At 62.6% G+C, this 15,345-nt stretch overlaps 1 protein-coding gene across 5 annotated transcripts in view; it reads right to left on the reverse strand.

Annotated features, from left to right (window-relative positions):
• GRM4 (glutamate metabotropic receptor 4) overlaps positions 1-15,345 on the reverse strand; it is a 105,023-nt gene that overhangs the window by 74,893 nt on the left and 14,785 nt on the right. The window contains exon 1 of one of the 5 annotated variants that reach the window (XM_084890715.1): positions 11,659-11,853. The exons of the other annotated variants lie outside the window; for them this stretch is intronic. The gene's annotated coding sequence lies outside the window, so the exon portion shown is untranslated. Of the gene's footprint in view, positions 1-11,658; positions 11,854-15,345 lie in introns of those variants that run through there. 5 annotated transcript variants of the gene reach the window in all.

Raw genomic sequence — 15,345 nt, forward strand, 5'->3', positions numbered from 1 at the left:
CACACAGAGGGGGCACACAGGGGGTACACAGGGGACACACAGAGGGCACACAGAGGGTACACAGGGGGGACACAGAGGGCACACAGGGAGCACACAGAGGGTACACAGGGGGCACACAGAGGGCACACAGGGGGCACACAGGGGGCACACAGAGGGTACACAGGGGGCACACAGGGGGCACACAGGGAGCACACAGAGGGCACACAGAGGACACACAGGGGGGACACAGGGGGTACACAGGGGGCACACAGAGGGCACACAGGGGGCACACAGGGCACACAGAGGGTACACAGGAGGCACACAGGGGGCACACAGGGGGCACACAGGGGGCACACAGAGGGGGCACACAGGGAGGGCACACAGAGGGCACACAGAGGGCACACAGGGAGGGCACACAGGGGGCACACAGAGGGCACACAGAGGGCACACAGGGGGCACACAGAGGGCACACAGGGAGGGCACACAGGGGGCACACAGAGGGCACACAGAGGGCACACAGAGGGGGCACACAGAGGGGGCACACAGGGGGTACACAGGGGACACACAGAGGGCACACAGAGGGTACACAGGGGGGACACAGAGGGCACACAGGGAGCACACAGAGGGTACACAGGGGGCACACAGAGGGCACACAGGGGGCACACAGGGGGCACACAGAGGGTACACAGGGGGCACACAGGGGGCACACAGGGAGCACACAGAGGGCACACAGGGGACACACAGGGGGGACACAGGGGGTACACAGGGGGCACACAGAGGGCACACAGGGGGCACACAGGGCACACAGAGGGTACACAGGGGGGACACAGGGGGCACACAGGGAGCACACAGAGGGTACACAGGGGGCACACAGAGGGCACACAGGGGGCACACAGGGGGCACACAGAGGACAAACAGAGGGCACACAGGGGGCACACAGGGGGCACACAGAGGGCACACAGAGGGCACACAGAGGACACACAGGGGGGACACAGGGGGCACACAGAGGGCACACAGAGGGCACACAGGGCACACAGAGGGCACACAGGGCACACAGGGGGCACACAGGGGGGACACAGGGGGCACACAGGGGGCACACAGGGGGCACACAGAGGGCACACAGAGGGCACACAGAGGACACACAGGGGGGACACAGAGGGGGCACCCACAGGGGGCACACAGAGGACACACAGGGGGCACACAGAGGACACACAGAGGGTACACAGAAGGTACACGGCGGGCACACAGGGGGCACACAGGGGGTACACAGGGGACACACAGAGGACACACAGGGGACACACAGAGGGCACACAGAGGGCACACAGAGGGCACACAGGGGGCACACAGGGGGCACACAGAGGGCACACAGAGGACACACAGGGGGCACACAGAGGGCACACAGAGGGCACACAGGGGGCACACAGAGGGCACATAGGGGACACACAGGGGACACACAGAGGGCACACAGAGGGCACACAGGGGGCACACAGGGGGCACACACAGAGGGCACACAGGGGGCACACAGGGGGTACACAGGGGACACACAGAGGACACACAGGGGACACACAGAGGGCACACAGAGGGCACACAGAGGGCACACAGGGGGCACACAGGGGGCACACAGAGGGCACACAGAGGGCACACAGGGGGCACACAGAGGGCACATAGGGGACACACAGGGGACACACAGAGGGCACACAGAGGGCACACAGAGGGCACACAGGGGGCACACAGGGGGCACACACAGAGGGCACACAGAGGACACACAGAGGGCACACAGGGGGGGCACACAGGGCACACAGAGGGCACACAGAGGGCACACAGGGGACACACAGAGGGCACACAGAGGGCACACAGAGGGCACACAGGGGGCACACAGGGGACACACAGAGGACACACAGGGGACACACAGAGGGCACACAGAGGGCACACAGAGGGCACACATGGGGCACACAGGGGGCACACACAGAGGGCACACAGAGGACACACAGAGGGCACACAGGGGGCACACAGGGGGCACACACAGAGGGCACACAGATGACACACAGGGGGCACACACAGAGGGCACACAGAGGGCACACAGGGATCACACAGAGGGTACACAGGGGGCACACAGGGGGCACACAGGGGGCACACATGGGGCACACAGGGGGCACACACAGAGGGCACACACAGAGGGCACACAGGGGGCACACAGGGCACACAGGGGGCACACAGGGGGCACACAGGGGGCACACAGGGAGCACACAGGGCACACAGGGGGCACACAGGGCACACAGGGGGCACACAGGGGGCACACAGGGGGCACACACAGAGGGCACACAGGGCACACAGGGGACACACAGAGGGCACACAAAGGGCACATAGAGGGCACACAGGGGGCACACAGGGGGCACACAGGGCACATAGAGGGCACACAGAGGGTACACAGGGAGCAGTGCTACCTCCAGGGCTGGCTGAGGCCTGAGCTTTGGATCCTTTGAACAGTGGGAACGTTGCACACTCAATGAGAGCGAATGAGGGCGAATGAGGGCGAATGAGGGCGACTGAGGGCGACTGAGGGCGACTGAGGGCGACTGAGGGCGACTGAGGGCGAATGAGGGCGAATGAGGGCGACTGAGGGCGAGTGAGGGCGAGTGAGGGCGAATGAGGGCGAGTGAGGGCGAGTGAGGGCGAATGAGGGCGAGTGAGGGCGAGTGAGGGCGAGTGAGGGCGCTGTCATTGAAAAGGAAACGATGCCCGGGGCTCCTGTCCGCTGGGGCCACAGGGCAAAGGCTCACTCAGGAGAGGGCATCTCCACGGGAGACCCTCTCAGGTGCCCCCTCTCTGCCCCCCAACCCCCACCCGGCGGAATGCCTTAAGGAAACCTTCGGAGCAGCCACTGCCGACCGGTGGGCCACCGGCCGCTGGAACCAGTGAGGTCCGAAAGGCTGGCCCCTGCCTTAGAGGGCAGCCAGGACGCCAGGCCAGGAGAGCGTGCCCGGGGCCGGGGCTGGGCGCGCTGGGCGGAGGGTCCGCCTGACCGCCAGGCCCAGGTGGCCGGGGGGGGGGGGGGGGGGCAGGTGAGGTGCTCCCTCTTGTTGGCTTTGTTGTACTTTCCTAATTGATTTTGTGTCTGTGTCACTGGGATACTTAGGACATCTTAGAAACCACTTAAGCAATTTAAAATAATCAAAGCACTACACTTACAGGCACTTAACATCTCCTCACACTGCGGCTCACAAACCCTCCAGCGGCCGCCCAGGCCAGCAGTCCGAGCCTCACCGGGAGCGCACCATCCGGCCCAGCTCCTGCCGTCACCGAGCCCGGAGCCCGGGGCAAACCCGCCCAAAAGCACCGAGGCCGCCACACTGCCCTGACTCATCGTTCCCTCCCACCGCGCCCTCCCTGCCAGCCGGGCCTCCACACACTGGCCTTCCCCGCACCCCCACCCAGGCGGCTGAGGGCCCTCCCAGGGCTCCTGTCCTCCCATTACAGCACCGGCCAGCACACTGTCCTGCAGTGGCGGCTCTCTCATCGCGGACCGGGTGCCTGGCCCGTACTCCGCCCCAAAGCACAGCGGGTGGCACACCGCGGGCTGAGAGGTTCGCTGAGTCTGACAGGACTTCCGGCCACACCTCCTGGAGAGGACGCCAAGCCCGCAGGCTGCAGCCGCCCTGAGCCGCCGCCGGCCTCGCCCTCACCGTTATCCTCACCCCATTTTCTGGAGGGGACACCGAGCTCAGAGACCCAGCAATTCACCCAGTCACACAGTGAGTGGGGGCAGAGACGCGGGAACCTGCAAATGCCGGCCTGGGCTTGAAGACACGACTGCACCCCCGAGTCCTCTTAGCACCGCTGGCCTAGGCGCAGGCTCCCCTCAGCCTGGCTTAGCAGCCCGCCTCCCCGGCAAGGCAGTGTGGAGGCCAGCGGGTGTGGAGGCCAGCGGGTGTGGAGGCAGCCCCTGGGGAAGTCCTGGAGCTCATCCCCCACTCCGCAGGTCCCTCGGGGGGTGAGCCCCAAGAAAGGCCCAAGAGCAGGAACAGGAGGGCAGCCATAAGGAGCTGGGGGAGGGGGGGACGGGGGGGGGGACGGGGGAGGGGAGAAGGGCCGACACAGCCAGGAAAAGGAACAAAAGCTGCGTGGCAGTGACACTGAGCAAGCTGCAGAACACCGGTGTGACCAGTTTTCATGGAGCTGTGGGTTACACACACACACACACACACAGATACACACACACACACACACACACACACACACCCCTTAAGTGCCCGGGGCAGGGCGGGCTGCCTGAGGGGACAGAAGTGGGACCAGTGCCTGAAACGCCTCCAACTATATTTGCAATGTTTTCTTTCTTAAAATGGGAACAAAATTTGACACAAAATCAGGGCAAATGTCAATATTTGCAGTACAGGGCAGTTTATTATATTATTCTCTACGAGAGGCCCGATGCACGAAATCCATGCACCAGCAGGCCTTCCTTCCCGGCCGCCTGCCCCGGCTTCCTCCGGCCACCCACAGGCACCCAGGACCCTCCTCCGGCCACCCACAGGCCCCCAGGACCCTCCTTCGGCCACCACAGGCCCCCAGGACCCTCCTTTGGCCACCCACAGGCCCCCAGGACCCTCTTCGGCCACCACAGGCCCCCAGGACCCTCCTTTGGCCACCCACAGGCACCCAGGACCCTCTTCGGCCACCCACAGGCCTCCAGGACCCTCTTCGGCCACCACAGGCCCCCAGGACCCTCCTTTGGCCACCCACAGGCCCCCAGGACCCTCTTCGGCCACCCACAGGCCCCCAGGACCCTCCTCCGGCCACCCACAGGCCCCCAGGACCCTCTTCGGCTACCCACAGGCACCCAGGACCCTCCTTCAGCCACCCACAGGCCCCCAGGACGCTCCTTCGGCCACCCACAGGCACCCAGGACCCTCCTTCGGCCACCCACAGGCCCCCAGGACCCTCCTTCGGCCACCCACAGGCACCCAGGACCCTCCTTCGGCCACCCACAGGCCCCCAGGATGCTCCTTCGGCCACCCACAGGCCCCCAGGATGCTCCTCCGGCCACCCACAGGCCCCCAGGACCCTCTTCGGCTACCCACAGGCACCCAGGACCCTCCTTCAGCCACCCACAGGCCCCCAGGACCCTCTTCGGCTACCCACAGGCACCCAGGACCCTCCTTCGGCCACCCACAGGCCCCCAGGACCCTCCTTCGGCCACCCACAGGCACCCAGGACCCTCCTTCGGCCACCCACAGGCCCCCAGGATGCTCCTTCGGCCACCCACAGGCCCCCAGGATGCTCCTTCGGCCATCCACAGGCCCCCAGGACCCTCTTCGGCCACCCACAGGCCCCCAGGACCCTCCTTCAGCCACCCACAGACACCCAGGACCCCCGCAGCCCCACTTCATCCAGAGATCACTAGGAAGGACCTCCGGTCTAATTAGCATATTATGCTTTTACTATATAGATAATTTTGCATAGGCTTGAAATAGTTTGTTTCTAAAATCCATGCGAGAAGCCCTTCCCATCAGACCCACATGAAGACCAATAAAAGGCACACCTGGAAAGCTGTGTGCACCCCTCCCCACACGCCCCACCCAGGCCAGTATGTGATGGGGGGAGGGGTCCCACACACTGGATTCCCCAGCAGCTTCCAGACGCTGAGCTCAGGAGGGCGGGGGCGGGGAGCCAGACTGGGAGCGGCCCTGCCAGAGGTTAATGCTGCCTGTCCAGCCCCTAACCACAGCCCCTAACCGCAGCCGGGGAGAGTGAGGTAAGTGCTGCCCTCCCAGCCCACACCACAGACCCATTAGGCCCCTCTCCGCTCTTGCCCAGGCGAGGAGGCTGGGGGAGGGGTGCTCGGTGGGCTCCCTCCCCTCAGGGTATTCCAGCCAGAAGAGTTTAAACTCCCTCTTGGCAGGCAGGGCCTCCAGCCGCCCATGGCCGGGTTCCACCGCATGTGCCTGCCGGGCCAGGGCACGGCTGGGCTGGCAGAGCTCCACACCCCTGGGTCCTCCCGAGCATCTCTTGACAGACCCCAGAGGGAATGAGGCCTGGGGAGGCCGGTCCGGATTGAGCCCTCGCCGTTATCCTCATCCCCGTTCCGGTCCATGGGGGAGGGAATGAAAAGAGGGGATGGGAGGAGTCCGGCCCTTCCCCACACGAGCACACTTCACAACGGCTACTGTTCCTTAAGCACCTACTATGCACCAGGCCCTGTGCTGGTTACTCTTGTCCCATTTCATACATGGCCCCACCCACTTACAGGTCTGCAAACCGACCTGCCCCAGTCACAGTCAGGAGGCGGCAGGGCCAGGAAGTCGCTTTCTGAAGGTTCACACCCCGTGATGGGCCGGCCCCACAGCCTGTTGGGCATTACAGGAGGTCTGCAGAGCCAGCCCTCGTCATCCCGCAGGCGGCAAAGCAGAGCCCCGAGCAGGAGCAGGACGTGCCCACGGCCAGGTCCGTTTCGGGGCTGTGCGGGGTCAGCTGAGGCAGGGAGGGCCTGGGCGGGCTGCCTGTCCACTAGGTAGGGCTCAGTCCTGAGATGCCATGGCCATGGCCAGGGGTGAGGCAGGCGGATGGCCGGAGGGGGTGCCAGGCTGGGGCACCTGGCCAGGGACAGGCAGGCTCAGCAGCTGCTTCTACCGCCTGGCCTCAACCCCGGCCCGGAGGAGGCTGCCCACGTCACCAGGGGAGAGATGTGGGAGGACATGAGGAAGCCATCGTCCGACGGCAAGGCAGGGGCCGGGACAGATGATCAGGGGAAGCTCCTCAGACCAGGGGTGTCCCTGCTCCCTCCCCACAGCACTGCCTCCCGCCACGACTCTCCGCGGCCCAGACCAAGAGCGGAGGCCTGAGCCTGCACACACACACACACACACACACACACATCGCCTCCCCATCAGGGAGTGTGACGGCTCACCCTAAAGGGTTCGCTCCCCTGCCTCCCCAGCCCAGGCCCCGGGGCGAGTGGCAAGCATAAAGGTCAATTGGAATATAAAGTAGAATTGGCTTTCTTTTCCTTTCCAACATGTCTGAGCCATAAAAATGCTAGTTTAATAAGCTGGAGGGCACTGGAAAATGCACAGCGCGCTCAGGGCTGGGCGGGAGAGGCAGGGAGCGAACCCTTTAGGGTGAGCCCAAACACTCCCTGACGTGTCTGTCTGTCTGTCTGTCTGTTGGGCCGGGCACTGGTGTTCAGGGGATGACAGGAGAGGTCCAACCCAATCCTGCCCTTGACGTGGTTGCGGACTTCGGGGCGGATCCGTGAGCGCCCCACATGCCCCAGAATCGCTTCAGCCTTCGGAGGCGGAAGGTCTTGGATTTTGAATCAGAGTTGAAGGAGGAGTGGACTGTCCATCAGACATCAAGAAAGGCGTTCCAGCCCCACGGGTGTGGCTCAGGGGCTGAGCGTCGACCTGTGAACCAGGAGGTCGCGGTTTAATTCCCGGTCAGGGCACTTGCCCAGGTTGTGGGCTCCATCCCCAATGTGGGGGCCTGCAGGAGGCAGCTGATCAATGATTCTCTCTCATCATGGATGTTCCTCTCTCCCTCTCCCCTCCTCTCTGAAATCAATAAAAATATTTCTTTTTTTAAAAAGGCCTTCCAGCGTCTTTTCTAACGGAACACCGAACGGCGGATGACGCCGGTGCTGCAGGAGGGCCTGGAGGCCCCAGGGCCCCAGAATAGGAGGTCGAGGTGGCTTCCGTGGAGGATTTGGCAGCGGCATCCGGGGCCCGGGGCCCGGGGCCGGGGTCATGGCTGGGGTCGGAGCAGAGACCGGGGCTGAGGCCTCAGAGCCCGTGGAGGCAAAACCGAAGACAGGAGTGCATCCTGTCACCAAGCTGGCCGCCTGGTAAAGGACATAAAGATCAAGGAATCTGAGATCACTGACATTTTCTTGGGGATATGCTCAAGGATGAGGTTTTGAAGATCATGTGTGGGCAAAAGCAGACACGTGCTGGCCAGAGGACCGGGCTCAAGGCTTTGTCGCCGTTGGGGATGACAATGGACATGTTGGCCTGGGTGTTAAGTGCCCAAAGGAAGTGGCACACCGTGGAGCTGTTATCCTGGCCCAGGGCCCTGTTGTCCCCCGGCCAGTGGAAACAAGCCCCACCCCGCTCCTTGCGAGTGACTGGCCCCGTGGCTCTGCGCTGGTGGGCCTCATGGCAGGGAGGACATGGCACCGTCTCAGCCCATGTCCAAGCATCTGCGGCTGGTGGCTGGTATCGCCAGCTGCTGCACTCGTCCAGGGCCACCTCTGAGGCCACCTCTGAGACCTAAGCTGCCGCACCCCCGAGCTCTGGGAAGAGACTGTTCACCAAGGCTCCCCGCCAGGAATCACTGACGTCTTGGAAAGGCCATCCCGTTTCTGTGCCGAGGACCCAGGCTCCCGCTGTGGCCAACACACAATTTCATGCAAGAAAAACACAGTGAATTAAGCCTGCTTTTTAAAAAAGGCCTCCGGGAGAGCGTGGTCCGCACAGGCACGGGCGCGGGTCTGGGACGGCAGGGAACAGTGCAGAGGGCTGGCTGGGCGGCCGCCGCCTGACAGGGGAGTGAGCCAGGGCCCCTCCTGCAGGAGGCACTGGTGTGGGGCCAGAGCCTCCCTAAGCCAATGCCCTCACGGCAGGGAGGACGGCCGATCCAGCCCGGGTCACGGAGCTGGCAGCGGAGCCAGGCCCAGAAAGCGGGTCCCTGAGCTCCGGGAGGCTTCTGGTGAGGCGACCCACAGTCCTCCCGGAAGTGGGGAGCCAGAGATGGCACATCTCCCAGCGTGAGGGTCAGGAGGACCAGGGCCCTCACACAGGGCGATGCGGGGACACTCACCATCACCTCTGCCAGCCGCCAGCGAGCTGCCCTCCAACTGCAGAGCTCCCACCTGCACCTCTGCCCTGGCAGCCCCGGGGGAGCTCTGGCAGCAGGAGACGGGGACTAACGCTGCTGAGCCCTACCGTGCGCCCACCACACTGCGAGCTCCCATGGTGCAATTCTGTTTCCACACTTGAAAGGCACAGGGGATTCTGCCCATCTTACAGGCGAGATGAGAACTGTCCAGAGAGGCCGAGTGATCTGGGGCTGGGTTCTGAGCAACCTACTGCGCAGCTGCCTCCAAAGCCGGAGCTCTGGGTGCCCACCACAAGCAGGCACTCGGCAGAAATCCAGACTCCGTGCCAGGCAGTGCCCTGAGCCCCTTCTCCGTCTCCTTCATCTGATCCTCACAATGCCTTACGAGATGAGCCACAGGGCTCCCCACTTTACACAGAGAGGCGCCTCCCAGGCAGTAAATGGCAGAGCAGGGGGTGAGCCCAGGCCCTCTGGTCCCAGGGCCCACACTCTACCCACCGCCTCAGAACGCCTAGCTGGCCCTGCCTCCCTCCGGCCTCCAGCGCTCCGCTCTGTCCATCTCAGCCGGAAATAGAGGGAGGAGCTGGAAGAGGCTCAGGGGGCCTGGGTGGTGGGGACCACAGGGTGAGAGCCAAGGGGAAGAGCATGCCTCTCACCCCGGCTCTGCCCCTGGATCTCCTCCCCATCACCTCCGTGGCTTCCCGAGGCCCAGCCAGCCCCCCTGCCTCTCACAGGAGAGGAGACTAACGCCTGGCAGGCTCAGTGACTTGCCCCAGGTCAAAACGCTGTGACCCTCCTCCCGAAACACCCTGTGCAGTGAGAAGGAGAGGATGTGGGTTCTGGAGCCACCTCAAACCCCCCTCCCTGCTTCCAGAGCCTCTGGGTCTCTCTCGAGCTCCTGGGTCACGTCAGCAACCAGGCACAGCCCGCCCCAGGGCCTTTGCAGTCGCTCCATCGGGAACACTCTTCCTCCAGGTTTGATCAGCAAATGTCCCTCTTCTAAATCCCCCCTCCAGCCACCCGTCTAAAGGGGCCCCCACGGCCCCCATGGCTCTCTAGCCGCTCCCTGCTTTGTTCTGTAGGGAACTGCTCCCCTTGACATTGTATCTGTGTGCCTTGCCTGTTCACCGCCTGCCTTCTCCTCAGACATGGAGCCCCACCAGGGCAAGGCCTCCACCCGCTTTGTCTCCGCCGTATGGAGTTGCTCAGAGTGTGGTCTCCACCTGGTTTGCACACGCGGGAGCCAGGCCCCATCTCAAACCAATGAAGCCTGGACTCCTGGGGTGGGGTTCTCAGTGACCCCACCGTGCAGCCCACGGAGAACCACTGCTCCAGTGGTGAAAGGCTCGGGATGTTCAATTCAGATTTGGTGGGTGGATGGGTGGATGGGTGGATGGGTGGATGGGTGGATGGGTGGATGGGTGGGTGGATGGGTGGATGGATGGATGGGTGGATGGATAGATGGGTGGATGGGTGGATGGATGGATGGGTGGATGGGTGGATGGATGGATGGATGGATGGATGGATGGATGGATGGATAGATGGGTGGATGGGTGGATGGATGGGTGGATGGATGGATGGGTGGATGGGTGGATGGATGGGTGGATGGGTGGATGGATGGATGGGTGGATGGATAGATGGGTGGATGGGTGGATGGGTGGATGAATGGATGGATGGATGGATGGATGGATGGATGGATGGGTGGATGGGTGGATGGGTGGATGGGTGGATGGGTGGATGGGTGGATGGATGGATGGGTGGATGGGTGGATGGGTGGATGAATGGGTGGATGGATGGATGGGTGGATGGGTGGATGGATGGATGGGTGGATGGATGGGTGGGTTGGTGGATGGATGTCTTTCACTGATGGACAAACTGAGGCCCAGATGGGAGCGTGAGAGCCAGGAGCCAGCCATTATGAACGTGAGCCTCCCCAGACGCAGCCCCACGTCAGCCCCTCCACATGTCACACACCTCACCCGGGGCCTGCTCCAGCCTGGTCTCTAGGAGCCACCTCCCTCCTCCGTAAGAAAGGGCCCCCGAGGCCTCTGCTGCCTTCGTTTCATCCCACAACAATGAGCCTGTTTGCCAGCCTGTTGCCAGAGCTGAGCCCCTCCCGCTTGCATGCCCACACCTCCGGTATTCAGAGGTCCCGCCACCCCAGGTGCACCTCAAAGGCGGAGGGCCGGGGAGGCCTGCACAGCGATGGGGGCACTCCGTGGAGAAGCCGGGTGGGCAGGCAGGGACACTGGGACACTGAGAACTCAGAGCACCCGTGGAGCAGAGCCTCCCGGCAGGTGTCCAAGTACAGACCCAGCCCCAGTCCCAGCCCCCGCAGGTGGCTGTGGTGAGCTCAGGCTTGAGAGCCACTGGAGCAAGGCCACTCTACCCCAGCGGCCCTTCCCCGCAGGGAGCTGTCTGGGGGCTCCAGACTCCCCGGGCCGCTCCCCAATGCCACATCCCCTCCTCCCAGCTCCCTCTCCTCTCTGTTCAGAGGTCACCTTCCCAGACCCCCTGCCACACAGGAGCACCTGGGCTCTGGGGAAAGAGTCACCGTAAATCAGAGGGAGGGCTCCGTGGTCCTCACCCTGAGAGAGCAGTGCTGATGGCCACCTCCATCCACTCTCTCCCCCACCCTGGTGCCAGCACGTCACAGCACTGAGGCCTGTCAAACCCGCTCTGTAACTCCACATCCCCGAGCAGCTAGTCAAGGCTTTGTGCACATTGCCGTCCTACCAGGTGAGCCATTTTACAGATGAGTAAACTGAGGCTCAGAGAGTCCACACCGTATCAGGCCAGATCTCAAACCCAAGCCAATCTGATGTCCAAGAGAGGAGATTCCACACTTACCTGCTGTGCAACCTTGGGCAAGTTGCTTAAGTTCTCTGAGCCTTAATTCTCCATATGTGAAATGGGGACAACAATGGTCCTAGCCTGTTTCAAGGACTCAGCCTAAGGGCACTGGCAGGCACAGGTCTGACCCAGTGGTAAGGTGGGCCCTGCCGCCCCCACCCGCACAGCCAGAGCAGACACGTCCAACCGTGGCACCCTGCTGTCGCTGCAGAGCTGAGGGGCGTGCGGGCTGCAGGACTCATTCCCCAGGAGTCCATTCGGCCAGGATTTCCTGAGGCCCCGCTGGGCCTGGCATGGGGGAGGGGGGGTTGCTAGAGGTGCAGCTGGAGTCCAGCAGGGTCAGCTGATGGCTGTCTCACAGCTCAGTGGTCACGCCTTGAGAGCAGCCGAGGCAACACATACATGAAATTTGAATTTCATAAACTTTCCCGTTTCGTTTTATGATGATTTTGATTATGTTCCATCATTAAAAACACAAAGGTCCATCCTTCCCCCATGGGCCATACAAAGACTGAGACAGACTGGAGGAAATGCCGACAGCAAGCAGAAAGGCAAACACGGGCGTGGCCACAAGCTGAGCAGGCGCGGGGGCTCTGAAGAAAGTCCAGGTAAGCTTCAGGCTCTGGGAGAAGGACCCAGCCTCAAAGGATGGAGAGAACATTCCAGACTAGAGGGGGCAGCAGGGACGGAGGCCCTGGCGGGAACAGCATGGTGTCTCCCAGTGGCAGGAAGAACACAGCACGCCACGTGTGACATCCCCGAGCAGCTACTCAAGGCTCACCCAGGAGAGACAGAGCGGTGGCCAGGGTCTCCGGCAGCTTGGAGCCGGGAGTTTGCGTTTCGATCTAAGAGCAGCAGGAAGTCAATGAGAAGGTTGGGGGGCAGGGGGGCAGGTGTGCGGTGGCTCTCAGAAAGATCCCGGGCCTCGGGGCGCCGAGCACAGCTGCTGCCCCGTTCGGAGGCCCAGGGGGAGGCAGGAGGAGGCCTCCGCAGTGGCCCGGCCAAGCCCGGGGCGGGAGGAGGGGGCGCTCCTCTCCAGGACACGCTCCGAGGAGAGGCTGGGACGGTAGGAAGAGGGTGGTCAAGCGCGGCCAGGCATGTGGGCCGGGCGCTGGGAGGGTGGAGCTGTCTTCCAGGAAGACGGCCAGGCTGGGGAGGAAGGCTGGGCTCTCTAGAAAGTTCCTCTTCGTTGTGCAGCAAAAATACTTGGAAGACACAAAACCCACATCCTCAACAGAATGGCTGGTGTTAGCAAAGCCGCAAAGTATCCCCGGGAGCCTGGGCCGGCGCTGAGGAGCGGAGCAGCCAAGCGCCAGGCAGCAGCTTTCTCTGGAGCAGCCATGAGCCTTTCCAGCACGTCCGGGCCGGGTGGGACCAGAGGACTCGCAAGGCCAGGCTGGCTGAGGGCGGGGGCGGGGCATGGTGCTCAGAGTGCGAATGTCAGTCACCAGCATCCTAGCCAGGCCTCTCCTGGGAAGCAGGGCGCCTGCCCCCGCCCCCCACCCCCACCCGCTCGCTGGCATTCCCTCCATCCTCTCTGCTGCGGGTCCCTCCATGCCCTCCCTCCACGCCACCCCACCCCACTGTGGCCACAGCGATGACACTCTCATTAGCCAAAAGTTAAGTTGGCTGCTCAGTCTCAACTCTCTGCAGGGAGACACAAGAGGCCCAGCAGATGGCGGGGCCTCTCCGGGATCAGCCTCAAAGGTCACCGTCTGTCCCTGCCCACCCGCTCCAGCCTCTTCCGCCCGGACGCGTCTCCCGTGCTGACTTCAGGCCAGCTACACGCTGTGCTGTGACATTTCTGCGGGCTGACTGTGTGCCAGGCGCTGCACGAGGCCTTCTGTGGACATGAACTCTTAATTCCACACCTGGTCTAAGAGACCACTGTCATCCCCATTTTACAAATGAGGAAACTGAGGCACACACAGACTAAACAGTCTGCCAAGGTGGCAAAGGCCGTCTTGCTCCAGCGTCCAAATCCTTAGCCAGCATCCTGTGCACTCTCCCCTTCCTCAAGCCTTCGCTTTTTGCCACTGTGAAATGAGTAAGGGACTCGGTGAAATGGTTTCTGGATCCCTCTGTGCTCTTACGGGACCAGGATTTGACAAGTGCTTCCTTCTGAGGCACTTAGTGTATGTTCTCCCCGCAACAATGTTTGCTCTCAGGAAAGGATAGTACTGGCTCGTTCACACTATGGTGTAAATGACTGATACAGTGAGTGGATATGGTGAGGTAACTGGCAGAACAGAGATTCAAACCCAGGCCTCACCCTAGCCAGTTTGGCTCAGTGGATAGAGCGTCGGCCTGCATACTGAGGAGTCTCAAGTTCAGTTCTGGTCGAGGGCACATGCCTGAGTTGTAGGCTCGATCTCCAGTAGGGGGCATGCAAGAGGCAGCCAATCAAAGATTCTCTCTCATCATTGATGTTTCTATCTCTCTAACTCTCTCCCTTCCCCTTTGAATTCAATAAAATATATCTATAATAATAAAAGCATAATATGCTAATTAGACTGGACATTCTTCAGGATGACCTTCCAGACGAAGCCGCAATGGTGGGGGCGGAGGCAGAGGCGGCGGTGGGCACCGAGCCCCCTGCAGGAATTCCATGCGTCAAGCCTCTAGTATACATAAAACCCAGGCCTCTAGAGCCTGGGCTGTCCTCACAACACAGCACTGGACAGGCCACATCTTGGGTTTAGGATCGCCTCCAAAAGGTATTCTTCACATCCATCACACTCCCTCCCCTGGGAGAACAGGGCCAAAAGAGAATGGGGGCGGAGTGGGAGCAGTGGGGTACGCGAGGGAAGCTGTCAGATGACATGACTTCCCAAAGTGAGGGCTCCCGATCCCCAAAGGCCTGGGGTGGATCCCACGTCCAGCCCGGCTTGTTCGGGGAGGCAGTCTGCAAGGCCTGAGGCCTGGGAGTGGGACCTGACTCCCAGCCTTGCCTGCCACCTGAGCAGGGCTGTTCCCACGCCCCTCCGGGCTCTGCCAGCTCTGAGCTTTGTTCACACCCGGACTGCACCCGTTAGCGTCCTCTAGGCAGGAAGCCACCCTGGAGCCCCGGAGCCAGAGCTCTGCTGTGAGCCGCACAGGAAGTCCCCCTCGAGGAGGAGGAAGAGCCGTCAGGCAGCCCCTGGAGGAGCTCCCAGCAGGCCCCGTAATGGCCGTGGTGGGGCGGAGCTGGGCTGGGACCACACGGTGCTCTTTGAAATAGATGCCTGCCTGCCCTGGCAGCTCCCCAGGGCCCCTCCCCATCCTCTCCTGCCTGAGGCTCCTGCTCCTGACCTCCCTCCCCAAAGTTCAATCTTTTCCCTCTGCAAATGGCTTTTAAGTTTCTCGCCCAGACTCTCATGTCTGTCCGCTTAATTATTGAGGAGCCTTCCTGTCGCCAGCCGGGACATTAACACTGTGAAAAGGGACCGGGAGGGCAGGCCACAGCCATCCTCTCCTCTGGCTCTCTCCCCGCCTCTCCTTCCTGCCTCACCTGTCCCTCCTCCGGCCCGGGCCTCCTGGCCCCCACCCAACCCACTCGTCTCTCTGCAACCTGAGGAGGCTCAGGCTCTGTGGCCAGACGAGCAGAGGAGAAGGCTGGTGAGCTCCTCGGCCCCAGGCCCCATCACCCCGCCAGGCACCCCCATCCTGGGAACAGTTACCACAGAAGCCATGGCCCACCCCGCA

Source organism: Pipistrellus hanaki (assembly GCF_964339955.1).
Source record: "Pipistrellus hanaki genome assembly, chromosome: 7".
In the NCBI taxonomy this organism is placed as follows: Eukaryota; Metazoa; Chordata; class Mammalia; order Chiroptera; family Vespertilionidae; genus Pipistrellus; species Pipistrellus hanaki.